The following is an 18,811-nucleotide window of genomic DNA, read 5'->3' as shown; positions in this document are numbered from 1 at the left end:
CCTGCTGGTCTCAGGACAAGATTTCAGGATGTGAACATGTCTTGACCTCACTCTTGCTCAGGACTAGCTCCTTTAGTCTCATGGCTTTCCAGCCTCATAGCCTGTATAACACATTCCAGTACTATGAAAGCCAGCAAGAAAGAAGCTTCAACTTAATTACAACTTGATTTCTCTATACCTTGTAATGATAATTTATTCTCAATCACTATTTCTCAGCTATACTCTTTGGATCAAGGTCTTAGTCTTTGGTGACAGAAAGTATTTCCTTATGTTAGTGAAGACTTCTTTGGGATTAATTTCTGTGTGATTAACAAATAATTATGTCTAATTGAATTATTTTTTCTAATATAAGAGCATAGGATAGACTGTATAGTAATTACTTAGAAACTTAAACACACACAATGTCATGCACAAATAGAAACTCACTCAGCCTCATACACACAATTGCTATGTAACCACAAATACACAACAAACACACACACACACACACACACACCCCATATAGACAAAGATTCTGAGGCAATATTAGATGTAAGATAAATTGAGCAAAGAATTTTTCAATATTTTGCAATATTGCAAATCATATGCATATTGTAAATATATTACAATCATTTGCAATATCTGATAAAAAAATCTGATTATTTGTCTGATTTGGAATAATGCAAGAAAAAGATTGTATGATTGAGAACCTGGAGATCCAGGGTGTAGAACTGGTGACCATTGTCTTCATGAGAACCTATAATATTCAGTGACCAATGCTTCCTTGGGGGTCCCCTTTTCTCTAGTTGTATTTCTATCCCACCTTGATCAGACATGATTACTATCCTTGCTTGTCTTCCTTAGACCTTATAGCAAAGACCATGATAGAGAAAGAATCTTTGCTCAGAACTCTAGGAATACTTTGCATATAGTGCATTATTGGAATTCCAGAAGCCCATTTCCACATGAGCTGCCATGCGTTCACCTACTGGATGATAGGCTCCCATAGAGCCTTCCAGTCCCTAGCCATCTTTAGGAAAAATCCACCGTCATTAGGAAAGGCTATTCAAATAAAATGTACTATCGCTGGATCTTTTCTTGTTGTCAAGAAAATTCCTGGGATTTGGGAATTGTCTGGATTCTAATTAGACTTGCCTATGCTCAGTCTCCAGTCCACAAAGCAGAAGGGATAGTTGAATTTAACCTCCTATTGAATCCCCAATAAGAATTTAAAAGACATACTACTCATTGCCAAAAAACAGGGCTGTGTTTTTTCCCCAGAGACAACATATTGAGAAAGTGTAGTCCTTTTGTATACATGCCTCGGATAGAACTCCAGGCCTAAAAATAACTCTGACAAGATTTGGCTGTAGAGCATCTGATTCCTTTCTGGGCCTGGCTTATTTCAGAAGTCACCTCATTAGCTTTGCTCAGTGCTATCTTCGCCATCCCAATGTTGGTACCAGCTGTACTTGAGTTACTTTTACACTTTTCTAATTAAAATGATTTAATACCAAAATAGTGCAAGACAGAAGAAGGTTTACTATAATAGATGGTTGTTCCCCACCATCCTGATCTAGCCATTCTTTCAGTTTGTACTTTTCAAATGACAAGTTATAGACAGGGCCAAGAAATCCCAATCTGTAATCTTTTATTTTCCTCCAGCTCAGCAATGACCACTATTTCAGATATGTTAGGTGTATGTGTTTATTATTATTATTACATGTCCTATGTATCCATTAGTACCAGGGATTTTGTCTTAATGTTTATACTTGTTCTTATTGAACAAATGTTAAATTTAATCATCTATTCGTAAACCATGGTGAATATATATTCATAATATTCAATTAAAATATATGATTATATGTAAATCATAATATTCAATTAAAAATAAAAATCTTTCTTAATTGAAAGAAGTAGGGGAAAAATCAATATTGTTTTTTACCATTGCATAGCAAACAATACATCCAGTTAATGAGACCAGACCATGTTGGTACTGACTGTTTTTGAAAATAAATGAAAATAGACATGATACATTTATTTTCAAATTTTAAATACTTTAATGTGAAAAAAAAATCAATGTATCTTCAAGAAATTCCAAGATGTTTGGAGAGATGACTCAGTGTCAGGCGTGCATCTGTTTTTGCAGAAGACTTGGATTTGGTTCTTAGCATGCTCATCTGGCTGATTACAACTGCTAGTAACTCCAGCTCCTGGCTTTCTGATGCCTCTGGTTTCTGCAGGTACCAGCACTCACATGAACATACTCCTGTCTCACAGTCACATTGTTTAAAAATAATATAGATAAACACACAAGAAATAGTATAAAAATACAGTTTTTACTTGCTATAAAAGCACATTGTTAAAAAAGGAAGAAAGCCATGAGCATTGTGGAAGCTGGTTCCTAAATTAGCAAACTTGGGTTTGAGTTTGGGAACTCCAAAGGGCACATTTAGAATACCCATTATCATGTAGCTGTTTTAAGTTTGCTTCCTGGTCTGGATAGGTGGTTAACACAAAAGAACTAACTTGGCTATTAGTGACTTTTTTTTTACTGTCAAACATATAAACATTTTGATAACATAAAATGCAGATGAAATGATGCTGTAATGATTTGGAAGTATCTGTATGAAGAAGAAGAAAGACACAACCATTGGTTTCAATGTATTCTGCCACTTTATTGTTCTTTTTTCCAATTTCAAAGTTGTATTTCCTATGAAGAATAAGGAAGACAGAAAACCATGAAGAGAAAAATTGCTCATCACAGCTATTATCACTTTCATTTGATATGTTGAGGACATTCCTCTGCACAGTTCATCTATAATTTCATTTTATTTCATAATTTTAAGCTATAAAATACATTATTATAATTAAACATTTTAGGCAACAGGCATATATACACATTAAAAACTCTATTATAGAGGTTTGGGGTACCTTGATTGTAGATAATTTATCTAGCATTTGTGAGGGTTCACTTTCCAACACTGTCTCCCCCAAATTGTCTTTCACTCTTGCTACCATTTGCCCAAAAATTTCTTTTCATTGTTTCATCTAGGCATGTACTGTATTCCTCACTTTCTTTATGAGCTTTTAAAAGCAAAGGCTATCCTGTTATGCTTTCCTCTTCTGTGGTAGCTAGGTTCATCAATGTCCTCCAATGAATTATGCCTACTAGAATTAACTCTGAAGTCCTTGTCCATGCTGCCTGAGCATGACCAAGCATCTTAAATTGGCCAGGGGACACCAGCTTTCTTGATACAAGCACAGGTTTGATATGGATGTGCAACATTGATATAATTAGTCTGGTCTAGACTTCTAGATGAGGGGAATCTGCACAGAAGAGAATTAAGGTTACACTATATCACAGCCACCTGATAAAGCGAGTCAGTTGTTAAGTGGTTCTGTTCCAGGCCAGCTGCCATTTAAATTATATGCTCAACCAACACCCCAGGTATCAGTCTGGAGAGTCTGGAGGCATGATAAAGAATGACCTTAACCTGAAGTGTTTTGTTATTTATATGACAATCAATATCTAAAGCAATAACATCAGCTTACTTTTATTCTTCTTAATCTTTTTGTTTCTGCTTAGTGTTTATTTTGTAAATATGTAACAATTTACTAAATTAGTTCTTTCCTCATGGACATTTTTGGCTATTTGTATGAATAACATTGAAATGGGCAGTATACATAGCATCAACACCATTAAATATCTTAATTAATAAATATCTTGTATTCTTCTGAGTATTTTTTAATCTATTTTCATTTTATGTGTATGCAGATGTATATCTATGCATCACTTATGTACCATATGGTTACTGGGAATTGAACCCAAATCTTTTGGAAAAACAGCTAGTACTCGTTAACAGATAATTCTCAGAGTAAGACCTTAAAAAATACCTTTGATCAAAGCTAGGCATTTTGGGGATGACTGATAGATACTGGTATGTAGAGAGAGATCCTGAAGCTAAAACTCTGTTTTCCCAGTTGGTCCTTGGTTTGTCAAAAAAGAAGGCTAGGGACCAATTACTGGGAGGAGGTTACAGGTGGTACTTTGAGGTCCCAGGAGGAAAAGGGGAGATACAAGGGAGGAGAGAGGCTTTTTCTGCCATGCTTTGGAGGAAGAATGACACAGCTATTATGTCAGGCCTCAGGGGCAGCTAGGGCGTATGACCTCTGCTTTGGGTAGGTGTCCAAAGATGTTTGGCAGAGGCTGATGGAACAGGTTTAGGGCAGGAGGAGAAATGAAGATAATAAATTGGTAAGGACATGTCTTTCCAGGCCGGAGTTATCTGTGCCCAACAACTGTGCCATGGAAGGCAAGTTGTAAAGTAACAAGCTGTGTATGTGTCTTTTATCTACGGATTCAAGGGTTTTGGGTTAGGGCTGCAGGCTGATCCCAGAGCTAAACCTGATGGGAAAAAAGGGAGCTGGGAAGAGCTGGTAGTGCACCCGAGGTTCCGGGCAAAGGAGGTAGAGTGCTCTTTTAAAACTGCTCACATCACTGCTAAATTTACCCCCAGTAAGTAAAATATCTTCATTCTTCATGGTGAATCCTCTAGTTCATTTTTCTGTTGCTGTACTTATACTGTTACCAAAGGTAATTTAGAGAAGGAAAGGGTTTATTTGGCTTAAAGGTTATAGTCCATTATTGAGAGAAGCCAAGGCAGGAACTTAAAGCAGGAGCTTGAAGCAGAATTCAAGAATTTACATTTTAAACCCACCTGTCCAGGGATAGCATTGTTCACAATGGGCTTGGCCCTCCTATATCACTTATCAATTAAGAAAATTCCTCACAGGCATGAGCAGAGGCTAACCTGCTCTGGATAATTGTTCAATTGAAGTTCTCTCATCCTATGTGACTCTAGATTTGTGTTAGGTTGACACACGAAGCTAACTATGACTCTCTCTCTCTCTCTTTCTCTCTCTCTCTCTCTCTGTGTGTGTGTGTGTGTGTGTGTGTGTGTGTATGTGTGTGTGTGTGTGTGTCACATGCATACACACACACACACACACACACACACCCTTTAGAGCCTATGTTGGAGAAATATGTAATGGCTGTGCTTCCTCAATGGCCTTGTGTTTCCTGGTGCTGAGTTGGGGGAAATAAAGGTAGTAGCCAGGGAATCCTCTGTCATATATAAATTCTTTGGTATGTGGGCTCAGATGACTGGTTGTGGAATCCCCAGTATTCTGGAAATATTTAGAACATCAAGAAAGTTTTATAGTGGATTGGGTCCTTTCTTACTTCCTTTAAAGTACTTCCTAATATTACTGAATCACCAAGATGTGTTTCTGATCCACTTAGAAAGAAAACCCATGGCATATATCTCTGCAAGCTGAAGAGATAACCCTTTACCATTCTTTCTGAAAAAGGAAATGATAGAGAGCAAAATGTTCCAGTGGACAGAAGATGAATGATGAATCCATATCATCTTAGAATGTGTTTTACTATGGTGGACAAAAGATGGACATCACTTTCTTATTTGTTATGAAAAATCAAGTGAGACGCCATTGATATAGTGTCTGGCACATAGGGATTGGGTCATGTCCTGTTTTGTTTCTTTCTATAATTTCTATATCACATTAATGAAATATATAATTTATAGAATTTAATGGTTACATATACAAACAGATTGAAAATTAGACATAAAAACAAAACCAAGTACTGGCAGAATCTTCGTTTTTCCTGACTAATCATTAAGCAATTCTTTGGGGAAAACTAGTTATCTTCTTCACTGGGTCTTACATGAGTAAGCTGTTACTTATCAAGTCTAAAGACTTTTCTGTCTTCCGTAACTGCTCAGTTAGTAACTTTCCCTTTCTATTGAAATGGAAGCTAGTGCATGTCTTAGAATATGTGACTTATGTTTGCAAATTACTATTTATGATTTCCATTTAACAAGAACTGGAAATATTTAAATTTGTTTAAGTTTAGAGTTTAGGGGTCTTTAGAGATGATTTCTAAACCCATTTCTGCTACCAGACGTGGAGAAATAATCTCTGGAGCGTGCTTCATAAAGAGACTGCATCAATTCTTGGTGAACTAGCCCCTTCTCTGCCATCTTTTGCTCACAAAACTCACCCAGACCACATAAAAACCCAGCAAAGAAAAGAGAATTACAGACCAATTTTCCTTGTAAAAATAGATGCAAAAATTCTCAATAAAATACTTGAATACCAAATCTGAAAACATAAAAAAGAACACCTACCATGATCATGTTGGTTTCATCCCAAAAACAAAGATTCATCTCAACAGATGCAGAAGAGGCCTTTGACAAAATCCAATATTACTTCATGATAAAAGTCCTGGAGAGATTAGGAAGACAAGGGATATTCCTCAAACAAATAAATATAGTTTACAGAAAACTTATAGCCAACATCAAATTAAATGGAGAGATGGGTGAGGGTGCTGCAATAGGAGGACCAGGTGGAGAGGAAGAAGAGAAGGGGTGATTTGAAGGGAATATGTGAGGAGGTGGCTAAAATTAAGGGGCATTTGAGAGATAGAAGCTTCCTAAGTATATACACATATAACAGTTATCTAAATGACATATCCAAATAATAGGGCAGATGGAACCCCAACTACTCATCTCTTGCTACCACATGAAGCTTCCAGTTCTTAAAGTACTGAGCTAAATCTAGTTGAGTTTTTGGTGAAGGGGACACTATCAGCATCCCCAGGCTATTGCCAAGATGTAGGTTGTTCTCTACAAACTTAAGGCAAAAGCCCATCATTGAAAACAGCACCCATACAACTCACTGACAATAGAAAAGTCAAGCTGGTGACTACATAGACCCCTTTCCCCAATGTTCTAGTGTCTTTGATACAGGAAGGTACTCTGCATGCTACCTGGAGAAACAAACACCAACTCAGCTAAAAACTGTTTGATATACCATGGTATAGTGCCTGTAACTAGTAGGGTAATGGTGGCATAAAGCTTGTGGGTGTAACCAGCCAATATATGATTTGATTTAAGGCCTATTCCATGAGTTGGAACCCTCCTATTCCCCACACTGCTTGGGTGACCAAGAATCTGAGAGTAGATAGCCAGCTCAGTGACCTGTGGTAAAACCAAACACTATTCTAAAATCAAACAAACAAAAATCCTCAGCAATAAAATGACTCCAAATGACATTCTGTCATACTCATAGATCAGTGCCTTGTTGAGTCATCATCAGAAAAGCTTCCTTCTGCAGCAGATGGGAACAAATGCAGAGACACACAGCCAGACACACTAAGGAGAGAGAGAGAGAGAGAGAGAGAGAGAGAGAGAGAGAGAGAGAGAGAGAGAGAGAGAGAGAGAGAGAGAGAGAGAGAGGAGAGGAGAGGAGAGGAGAGGAGAGGAGAGGAGAGGAAGAGAGAGAGAGAGAGAGAGAGAGAGAGAGAGAGAGAGAGAGAGAGAGAGAGAGAGAGAGAGAGAGATTTGGAACACTTAGTCCTTCTCCTCAGGTGTCAGGGAACCTGGTGGGAAAGAAGTCAGAAAGTGTAAAAGACAGAAGTGATGGATGGCACCAGAGAAGAAGCCCTTTCAATCAACATTAAGTATATACATGTGAACTCACAGAGGCTGAGGCAACATGCACAGGGCCTCCATAGGTCTACACCAGGTCCTTTATGTATACATGTTATGGCTTCCAATTTAGTGTTTTTATGTGATTCTTGGTGTGCAAATTAGTTGGGGTCTCTGTTTCTTGTGCTTTGTTTTGGCATATTTTTCTTCTTTCTTTTGTCAAATTCTGATGGAAGAGTATTTTTTTTTAGTATGCTTTATGTTGATATATATTATTATTATTCCTTAGAAGTCTCTTTTCTAATGTGAGACATAAGAGGAGTGGATTTGGATGGGAGAGAGGGTGGGGAGGAACTGGGGGGAGCAGAGGTAGGAGAAAAGGTAATTACGATATATCCTGTGAGAAAAAAATAAATCCAGTTAAGCTTCTCCTGTTTGGACAGATCTGAAAATAACTGAATAGGGTTTTTTTGGTTTTTGTTGTTGTTGTTGTTGTTGTTGTTGTTGTTTTTGAGACAGGGTTTCTCTGTATAGCCCTGGCTGTTCTGAAACTCACTCTGTAGACCAGGCTGGCCTTGAACTCAGAAATCTGCCTGCCTCTGCCTCCCAGAGTGCTGGGATTACAGACATGTGCCACCACCACCCTGCTCTGAATTGGGTTAATTGGACTTTTCTTTTGCAAGTCATTTTATAACACCAGGATTGCAGGACACATTGACATAGGCCAGAGAGGAAGTGAGAAAACAACAGGGAACAGCAAATACAGTCTCATTCATTTGATTTTCCCCAGAATTCTGGAAAACTAAACAAACCCTACTGGACTTACCATAAACAGAGGAAAAATGTATGTGAACATCACAAACAGCACACACAGGCTTTCCCATGTCCCTGTCCTCTGGCTGGAATAACACTTTGATCTAGGCATTACAGTGTCCCTTATTATCTTAGGTTCTATTTGAGGAGACAGTTTCATACCTCCCACTTTGATGAAAATTCCATGGAGGAAACTAATTGTGATATATAATGAAAACAAAATGGAAAGAAGGTAGATGAGGAGAGGACACTGTGTGTGAGGCACCGGACACTAAGTCTAGCATCCAGATTCAATTCCCAGAGCCCTCACGGTAAAAGGAAGGACTAACATGTTGCTGTGACTTGCTTTTCTGCTCCAAACAAAGAAACAAATAATGTAAGCATGACTTTCAGGTAATTTATTCAGCAAAGCAATGACAGAACTTTCCATTTATTTATTGCTCATTTATCCAAAAGAGCAATTGCTTTGGAAAAATCACATTGAAAAGAGTGTGAGCCCCAAAGATAGTAGTAGGAACGATTGAGCCATACATACAAGGCCAATATCACACAGGACAGGAGAGTGCCACATTCTCCTTATAACATGAGAACTTATTGATGAATATAAGTTCCTCAGATGGTGCTATAAAGAAGCTAAGGGCACTACAGAGCCAAGATACTTAAGGTTTTAGGACTCAGTGTGTTTTCACAGACCTCTTATATTTTTTTCAATGAAAGCCTGACTTTATACACTTAGTAACTTTAACAGCATCAATAAGTGTTCCACAATTTACAGACTAATATGAGTTGTATAACTGTCTGGCAATGTGTCTAGCAAATATATCCAATATAGTGAGTAAACTCTGTAAATGCTAATCATTTAGAAAGAAGTTTATAGTTGGGATGGCTATAAAATAAAGTTGATCGTGAAAGTTCTTGTGCAAGTAAAATGTATGTTTTAAAAATAGATTTGTTTTGTTTCATTTTTAAAACATTATTGCTTACTATTAACTGCCAGTAATTGGATACAGGATGTGAATATATTTCTATAGGGAATCAACAACATTTTTGGAATAGGCTTGTCTAAATTATATGATCATTCTTATAAATATGAGGCTGGTACTTAGTCCTGGAAACAATGACTGCCACATTGGACCATTAACAAAATGAAAATTACATAGTTCAAAACAGGAATCCTTGAGATAAACAATTAGCTTGAGTGGTTTAAGGAGAAACATAATCTGCTCCCCTTATCCTCACAGAAGAGGAAGCCCCTCCCCACCATGTATACCAGCCTGCCTTGGCATATCAAGTCATGAAATTCTTAAGCAAATGGATAGAACTAGAAAAAATCATCCTGAGTGAGGTAATCCAATTGCAAAATAATACATATGGTATGCACTTACTGATAAGTTGATATTAGCCCAGAAGCTCAGAATACCCACGTTACAATTCATATGAAGCTGAAGAGGAAGGAAGAACAAAGTGTGAATATTTTGGTCCTTCTTAGAAGGGGGAACAAAATACCCATGGGAGGAGATACAGAGACAAAGTGTGGATCAAAGACTGAAGGAAATGCCATCCAGAGACTACCCCATCTGGGTATCCATGCCCTATATAGTTACCAAACCCAGACACTATTGTTGATGTCAACAAGTGCTTGCTGACAGGAGCCTGTCTCCTAAGATGTTCTGCCAGAGCCTGACAAATACAGAGGTGGATGTTCACAGCCAACCATTGGGGACCCTGAGCACAGGGTCCCCAATGGAGGAGCTAGAGAAAGGTCTGAAGGAGCTGAAGGGGTCTGTAGCCCCATAGGAGGAATAAGAATTTGAACCAATTAGTACCCCCAGAGCTCCCAGGGACTAAAACACAAACCAAATAGTACACATGGAGGGACCCATGTCTCCAGCTGCATATGTAGCAGAGGATGGCCTTGACGGACACCAATGGGAGGTAAGGCCCTTGGTCCTGTGAAGTCTTGATACCCTAGTGTAGGGGAATGCCAGGACAGGGATGAGGCAGTAGGTGGGTTGGTGAAGAGGGGGAGAGAGAAGGGGATAGGGGGTTTTTGGAGGGGAAACCAGGAAAAGGGATAACATTTGAAATGTAAATAAAGAAATTATCTAATAAAAAACATAAAGATGAAGAAATGGAAAAAATGGGGTACAAAACTAAGCATAGAATTCTCAGCAAAGGAATCCCCAATGGCCGAGAGGCATTTAAAGAAATGTTGAATGTCCTTAGTCATTAGGGACATGCAAATCAAAACTACTCTGAGATTCTATCTTAATACCTGTGAGAATGGCTAAGATCAAAAACTTAGGTGGGGATGTGGAACAAGGGAAACACTCTTCCTTTGCTGGTGGGAGTGCAAAGTGGTATAACCACTTTGGAAATCAATTTATCAGTTTCTCAGATAATTTGGAATAGTCCTTCCCCATGTCCTAGCTAAACCATTCCTAGGCATATACTCAAAAGATGCCCCACTATACCAAATGGACACTTGCTCAACTATGTTCATAGCAGCTTTATTCATAATAGCCAGAACCTGGAAACAACCTAGATGTCCCTCAACCAATGAATAGATAAATAAAATGTGGTATATTTACACAATAGAAAATATTCAGCTATTAAAAACAAAGGCATGAAATTTGTTGCTCTATATTGACAGTCACCCTCAGCCAACCCACAGGCCACTACTGCCAAGAAAGTAGGAGGACTGACTATAGGTCTTCCCCTCTCCTCTTCCTCCAGATCCAATCCCTAGTCTGTAGAGCAGACCCTCTAGGATGACCTCTCTTCACTGTCTAAGCCTATTTCAAGGAGACTAAATAAGTAGATTGTGATTGAACACTCTGCCCCTTTCTCCTGTCAACTCCTTCAGATCCTAGCTTATCCCATTTCTTAAAGTGTCAGCTCACAGTACCCAGAAACACATTTTACCTTGAGGTCTCAGTGGCCACAACTACCAGGTCCATAGAAAATTTCTGACAGGGCAATACACAGCCATCATACTTTCCTAAAATACAGACAGGAAACAGAATCCAAGGAGCAAAACTCCCACCTGAAAAAGAGAAAACAGAGATTAGTACCTAGGCCTATAATCATCCCAATACCAGATGCCTAGATGCCAATATAAGTCACAATCAATAATAGAGGCCAACAGAGACCAGAAATACTATCAATGGCAGGCCTTGAAAATTCCAGTACACTGAAGCACAAGAAAAAGACCCTAAAACAGCCTATATGAAGATGGTAGAGGTTCCTAAAAAGGAAGTGAATAAACCCCCTTGAAGCAATTCAGGAAAACAAAGAGTAGAGGGAAATGAGTAAATCCCATAAAGAAATCCGGGAAAGAACAAACAAATAGTAGAAGAATATGAGTAAAGCTCCTCAATGCCCATCTGGAAATAGAATCAGTAAAGAAAACCCAAACAGACAATTTTTGGAAATGAAAAATTTATAAATTTGAATTTTAACTGCAGAGGCAAGCTTCATCAGCAGAATATAAGAGATGGAAGGAAATCTCGGGCATTGAAGATATATACTAGAAGAAATGGGTGCACAAGTCAAAGAAAATCTTAAACCGAAAAAACTGTTGACACAAAATAACCAAGAGATCTGAGATATTATAAAAAGACAAAAATCTCAGAATAATACTAATTAGGTAATAATAAGGAAGGTGAAGAAACTAAGTTTAAAGTCTCAGAAAATATTTTGAACAAAATCATTGAAGTAAAAACTTCCCAACATAAGTAAGGAAAAAATTTCTTTGTGGTAGGATTGAGCATTCTTTTGGTATATGCCCAAGAGTGGTATAGCTGAATCTTGGAGTAGATTTACGTTTTTAATTCTTGAGAATTGCATACATGATTAAGGGGTTGAGATAATTTCTTCTTCCTTTTTCCAGTTTTACCTATGTAGTATAAATAAATGTCATATTTTTATTCATGTTAGTTTCTATATCTGATATTTTAAATAAAATTCAGCGTTAGCCTATGTAATTTTTCATAAACAACTTGAGAAAGTCTTCCCAGAAAAGCATAAAGCCCATGCAAGGCAGCCGACTGCGTGGGAATGAAAGCTTTCTGAATGTTCATCCTAAGTCTGTCTCTGAGTTTGGCAGCTGAAACCCTCAGGACTTGAGAGTTGCTTTTCTGAAATTTATTGCTTTAATTTTTTATTGGATATTTTATTTATTTACGTTTCTAATGTTATCCCCTTTCCCGGTTTCCTCTCTGAAAACCCCCTCTCCCATACCCCTTCCCCCTGATTCTATGAGGATGTTCCCCTACCGATCCACCCACCACTCCCGTCTCCCTACCCTGGCATTCCCCTACACTTGGGCATCAAGCCTTCACAGAACCAAGGGCCTCTCCTCCCATTGATGCCCGACAAGGCCATCCTCTGCTACACAGCAGCTGGAGCCATGGTTCGCTCCATCCATGTGTACTCTTTGGTTGGTGGTTTAGTCCCTGGAAATTCTGTGGGTGGGGGTCTGATTAATTGATATTGTTGTTCTTCCTATGGGGTTGCAAACCCCTTCAGCTTCTTTAGTCCTTTCTCTAACTCTTTCATTTGGGACCATGTGCTCAGTCCCATGGTTGCAATTAAAGTATAGGAATTGAACTAAAGGTGTTGCACATGTTAGGTAAGCATGTAGATCTACATTCTGATATGGATCTACATCCTCAATTCATTTACTGGCTTTCCAGAGTAGATATTTTTCTTAAGGAAAGGTTTCAAAAATAGGAGAGCTACAAAAATAATTTTAGTTGAGGTAGCAATAGTTATAACTTTTTCTTAGAATGCTCAATATATTTCTTAATTTGTAACTGAATGATTTATTTAAGTCACAGACAGAGACAGTCTCTACTTTGATGGCTAGGGACAAAGTCAGGCACCACTAACCCCAAACATTCAATAACTGGGAAGACGCTTCGCGTGGCAGATAGCCTCCTTGTGAGCCCTGTTTTATAGTTATGGAGAGTTTTCATGGTCTTACTCTGAAAGGGGATTTGAAAATGTCTAATAAAACAGACTCTACTTAAAAGGAGATTGGTCCTATAAGGTATAAAACAGTTCTCTAAGATTAAAATTTTCTAAAGTTTAGTCTCACGTGAAGCTCCTTAGGTAAATACTAAAGGGCATTTCTTCTCTAAAACCTTCTTATTATTCTCATTCAATATCCAGAATTACAGAGCTGTTGGAAAAATGAAGAACTCAGCTGTGGCAAATTGAGAATATTATTTGTTACATTAGTAACTTCTAGCTTCCATATCGAGCTAGAAGTTAGTTCCATAAGTTCCATAAGTTCCATAGTTCCATAAGTTCCATAGTTCCATAAGTTCCATAAGTTAATTCCATAGTTCCATAAGCTCATATCAAAACCATAATTAATATTCAGGTATTCAGGGGCAGCCACCTAGTGCCCTTCCAATATAGAACACAGGATTAATCCTCAACCATCCTTCATCAAAAAAGGAGTGTCTTTCTATCTAGTATCCATTATATTAGAGTGCATAGAAAAATGAATATTTATAAACAAAGTCATTGTTGATATACATAATTATCTTTAATAAAGCTTCAGGAAAGCAAAGGCTATACAATTGGTAAGTGACCCACTCCCTGAAACCATAACACCATCTGATTTCAAAGTATCTGAATACATATATAAAAAAAATGCATGACTGAATAAATTCAGGTTCCTCTGTTTGTCTTTGCATAGAGCTTCCCTAGGACAATTTTGACCCTGTCATCTTGATTTCCCCTTTCAAATTCAGCCCTAGCAACAGAAGTAGCTTCTCTATTGGAGTTCTTGACTGTACTTTTGTTCTTTCTGTGGTCAAAGTTCCCAAACAAGTCTGTGTTCTAATCTCAAGAATTTGTGAATGTTGGGTGATAAGCAATTATGTACTTTTACAGTTCCTAGCTGGAGGTACTATTTGTGAGTTGGTGAAAGCTTTGCGTAGGCCGCTGAGGCCAGGTTCTCAGGAAATATTTATTGCCTTGCGTTTTTCTGCTTCCTGGATGCTATGAGGTAAGCAATTTTGCTTCTGCTTTGACTTTCTGCCTCATTATGACCCAGAAACAATAATGCCATTTAGCCATGAATTAACCTCTGAATGTGAGCTAAAATAAATAAATAAATAAATAAGTAAATAAATAAATTCTTTCTCCTTTTTTGTTTTCTGTATTGTTACAGCAATAAAGACAAACACATGTGGCACAGATGAATTAAGGTTGTGTATCAGCTGGTCTTAAAGAGATCATCCTGTTTTATCTGACCAGGTAGTGAATGAGGCACTCAGAAATATTGGTATGAAACAACATGAATAAGACTTGCAGCAATCTCTGGCTTTGAAGATGGCAGGAGGTCATGAGCTGAAAATGTGAGTAGATTTTTGAAACAAGAAAGTATAAGAGAATAGACTCTATACTAGAGCCTGCAGAAAGAAATGCCCCTCCTAGAACTGGAGTTTAGATCATTAAGAACTTTTGAGCAATATGAATGCATGAATCTTCTTTTCAAGAATGGGATTTTAGGAATGTACCACAATACCCAGCATAAAGAAACAATAAGATAATAAATTTAAATGGTTTAAGTTAATTCATATGTGGCAATTTCTTTCACAGCAGCCATAGAATTCTAACCTGGTCTCTAGATAGATCTTACCATCAGTAGCTCCCTAGCAATACCTTCTTTATAAGATATTTGAATGATTTTACTATTACTTTTAAGACAAAGTCTACATTCTTAATGAGATTTTCTGTCTGATCATCCCTTGCTGTCTTCCAAATTACCCAACAGTGTTTGTCATTTAATTAAATATTTCATGTTTTGAGAATTTCATGCATGATTCTATATTTACATCATTTCTACTTGTCCCTCTCCCCACTCTAACTCCTATTATGCTCTTCCTACTCCTGCTCAAATTCAATACCTCTTTTTAATTATTATTTTTACATACATATAACCTGCTGACCCCATTTAGTGCTACTCATGTGTATATATAGCTGACCACTGGGGATAAGATAACCTAATCAGGGGCTCATTCCTAGAGAAAAGTTTATCTCCATCTCCCAGAAGCCATTGATTGACTGGAATTCTTCACCTAGGGATAGGGTCTTGTGAACTGCCTTTCATTCACATTGGTAGGTCAACTGCTATTATCATTCAGCTAGTCTTATTTAGATAACTATCTTATTAAGATTCCATGAGACACCACTCATGTCATGTCTAGCTGGTTTCTTTGTTCTCTGGCTTTTAACTTTTCTGTCTCCTCTTCTATGATGCTCCTTCAATCTTAGGAATAGGGATTGTGTTATATTTGTACCAATTGATAGTGAGCTCACCATGGTTACTTAGTCTTGGCATTTTGACCTGTTGTGCATCTCTTTAGTAGCCTCAGTTGCTTCAAAAAACTTCTTTGGTGAGGTGTGAGAGCTATACTTTATATATGGGTAGAAGGAGAAGTATTTATAATATAGTTAGAAACTATGAATTTAGGAAATTGGCAATAGTAAGTTCTCTTCTAGGGCCTGCTCTTTTGCTACAGATAGTTGACTATAGTACCAGGAATGGATTCACACTTATTTAGTGGGCCTTAAGTACAATTACATAATTCACTATTGGGCATATCTTGTAGGCTGATCAATGTCCTGGCTCACAGGTTTTACAAAGGGGTAGAATTATAGACTACTTTTCTCTTATGGCAGCTTATAGTCTGATAATATGAGAGCTAGTCCATACAGAGAAGACTTCTAGTTCAATTTCATATCAGTTCCTCATAGTTCTGTGTTTAACGTGTGTGATGTGAGCAAAAAGGTCTTACATTCAAGTGCAAAGTCAGTGATATAGTGGTATGCATAAGTGCCATACACAGCAGCTTTCTTGATATCTATTGTTCCCTTCAAGTGTAGAACCTGCTGCTTCATTTCTTTTCAAGGGACCACCCACACCAAGAAGGACTTCTGATCTTTTTTCAGTCCTTCTCAAGGAGTTGCATCTCATATCCTTAATCTTCTGTCAGCTCCCAGTTAGAAGCCATGATGAGATTTGAGAGATGAATCTCTGGTACTCAACAAAGTCATGATTTCACCTGTGGTCACATGTGTTTTTTCAAAACATGTGATCTCTGGCATCTTATCTCTTTTTACGTCACATTTCCTATATAAATCATGGTGGCTTGCATTGTGGCTTTTTTTCTTTAACAAAGGAATGAGCAACTGAGTGATTTTACCTGAATGTGCAATAGCCTGGTTCCCAGGCCTGGCTTTGATTATCTTGTTACAGACTCACTCTTATGCACAAGTGCTGTAATGTTATGCTCTTATCAAAGGTCCTGTAGAAACCATCTCCCTGAAATATGTTATCTATATTTCCTGTGGGATCTGTGAGAATTTGTTTCCATTCTATTATTCATTTTTTAATACCGAGTTATGAAAAATAAGTTATTTTATCCTGTTTTGGAATAACTTTGCTTTCATAAAGTAGCTTATTTTCTGTTCTGCAGTAGGCACTAGGAGATCTGCCGAAATCTATCATAGCCATCAAGATGAAATCACAAACATAATGCCTGCTGACCACTTGCAATTAAAGCTCCCTTCTACCTATGCTTGTGTTCTGCTGAAACCAACGTGACCCAACACCATTCTACTTTCAGAAACAGCCATGATGACAAATCTGAGTCTGGGGTGGGAAAATAAAGGTTTGTGTTATCCAACTTAAAAAACAAACAAAACAAAACAAAAAAACTTGGCAAAGTCAAACCCAACTTTAGCTCCATACATAGAGAAGCCTTTGTTTCCTGTTCTCACTGACTCTTTCCTTTCTGACTATCTGGCTGGCCATGCCACCACAGGTGGTAAACCCCAGAAACCTAATCAGGAAACACCCCCAACATGAACTCTGCCTATCCACTTATTTCCTAGAGAATGTGATCTATGACATGCTTCTACAAAAAACGAAGAGTGAGTGATCATACATACCCCCCTTTACTCTACCTGAACCTAAGAGCCCAATGGGATGGATTCCACAATTTTCTTTTTTTGATCCACAGATTTGGTATGTATTTCTTATTGGTATGTCTATCTGTTTGGGTGTTCTTTCTTCACATTGTAATATAATCTTATTACATATTCTTACTTTAATGTGTTTCAGCCTATTTGCAGAAAAAGACAGGATTTCAGTGAACAAACAGAACAAAAACATAGGAATACAGGTTTAGATACACTACTAGGCATGGGAACTTGATTACTTAGGACATGTTAAAATTCTTTGTACTAAGAGGAAATAACTGTGTCCCAATACTAAGCATTTAAATCATTACTCTGCAGTGTTCTGCTGCATGTGTGTGCGAGAGAGAGAGAGAGAGAGAGAGAGAGAGAGAGAGAGAGAGAGAGAGCAGTTCCTGTAGCTTAAAGAGAAATCCATACAGAAAAAAGTTATGAGAGCACCTGCCTTTTCCTTTGAATTCACTCCCTGAATAAGAACAAACAGGGAGAATAGCAAAGAGTGCTGGCTAATGGGAAATTCAGAAGGCAGATGGTCCATGCATTAGTCAGTCTTCCACACTATCCCTCTGTGAGACAGTAGTCTATAAATTACCTTCATGATGGCTTGCTTCTCAGCACTGTAAGCCATTTGTCTCCCGAGAAATGAAGCTGCGTGCAGTGGTAAATTGCTCTGTGAAGTGGCTATGACTCTTCTTTTCAGTTCCTCATTTTTCAAACTCTTGTAACCAAAGTTACCAGGCACGGAAATAGCATGAAAATTAGATAAGAGGACATTTCAGTTGTTGAGTTCATTTACGTGAATATCATTGGTTATCATTTTTGGCAAGGAGAAAACAAGGCTTTCGACATTACATTTTGGTTGGGCTTAGGGAATTATGTTTTGTGCTAACATTTCTGATGAATAGTTCCTTGATCCCATATCAAAGACATTTCCAATTTCAGAACTTATCTCATTTAAAATGTCATTTCAAAAAAAGTGAAATCAGGAGCATAAGCTTTTTTGATAATGCTGGCGTAAATGCCAGGATATCTTTTCCTGCAGTTAAAGTGTTTTTTGAGAACACTAAAGTCCTTGATAAGAAAACTTTTACATAGCTTGAGGCATATTTAACATGGTGCCCTTTTTTTTTTATCTGTGTAAAAACTATTTCTCACACTCAAGATATATACAGGACATATAATGTAGGCTTCAGAGACTATTTCTAACTTTTAAAAATGATTATTATTATTATTATTATTGTTAATTATTATTATTATTATTTTACAGTCCAGTTGTTATCCACTTCCTGGTCTGCCCTCCAATAATTCCTTGTCCCATTCTACCTCTCCTGTATCCAAGAGTATGTCCCCACCTACCCACTTCTCACCCACCCACCCTGTGAGACCTCCCTACTCCCTGGGGCCTCAAATTTATGGAGGGTTAAGTGCATCTTCTCTCACTGAGGCCAGACCAGACAGTTCTCTGTTATGTGTGTGTCAGGGACCTCTTACCAGCTTGTGTATGCTGC

At 37.8% G+C, this 18,811-nt stretch overlaps 2 long non-coding RNA genes across 5 annotated transcripts in view; one reads left to right on the top strand and one right to left on the bottom strand.

Moving 5' to 3' along the window:
• Positions 1-2,054: 2,054 nt before the first annotated feature.
• Positions 2,055-18,003, bottom strand: LOC127686787 (uncharacterized). Of its 3 annotated transcripts, none has more exons than XR_007978244.1 (5): positions 17,896-18,003; positions 11,229-11,349; positions 9,689-9,745; positions 6,189-6,285; positions 2,055-2,248 (listed from the first exon to the last, which is right to left on the bottom strand). It is a non-coding gene; the product is annotated as an uncharacterized LOC127686787 (long non-coding RNA). The 3 variants fall into 3 exon arrangements; XR_007978245.1 differs by having other exon boundaries at positions 2,055-2,216; XR_007978243.1 differs by lacking the exon at positions 2,055-2,248 and adding an exon at positions 2,633-2,692.
• The window catches only part of LOC127686788 (uncharacterized), a 102,876-nt gene continuing 98,138 nt past the window's right edge, over positions 14,074-18,811 (top strand). The window contains exons 1-3 of one of the 2 annotated variants that reach the window (XR_007978246.1): positions 14,074-14,325; positions 14,491-14,677; positions 17,220-17,352. This is a non-coding gene — a long non-coding RNA (uncharacterized LOC127686788). The remainder of the gene's footprint in view (positions 14,326-14,490; positions 14,678-17,219; positions 17,353-18,811) is intronic. The other variant, XR_007978247.1, reaches the window with a different exon arrangement.

This window comes from Apodemus sylvaticus, chromosome 6 (assembly GCF_947179515.1).
Source record: "Apodemus sylvaticus chromosome 6, mApoSyl1.1, whole genome shotgun sequence".
NCBI lineage: Eukaryota > Metazoa > Chordata > Mammalia > Rodentia > Muridae > Apodemus > Apodemus sylvaticus.
Note: the sequence above shows the minus strand (reverse complement) of the source record. Positions and strands in the feature narration are given on the sequence as shown.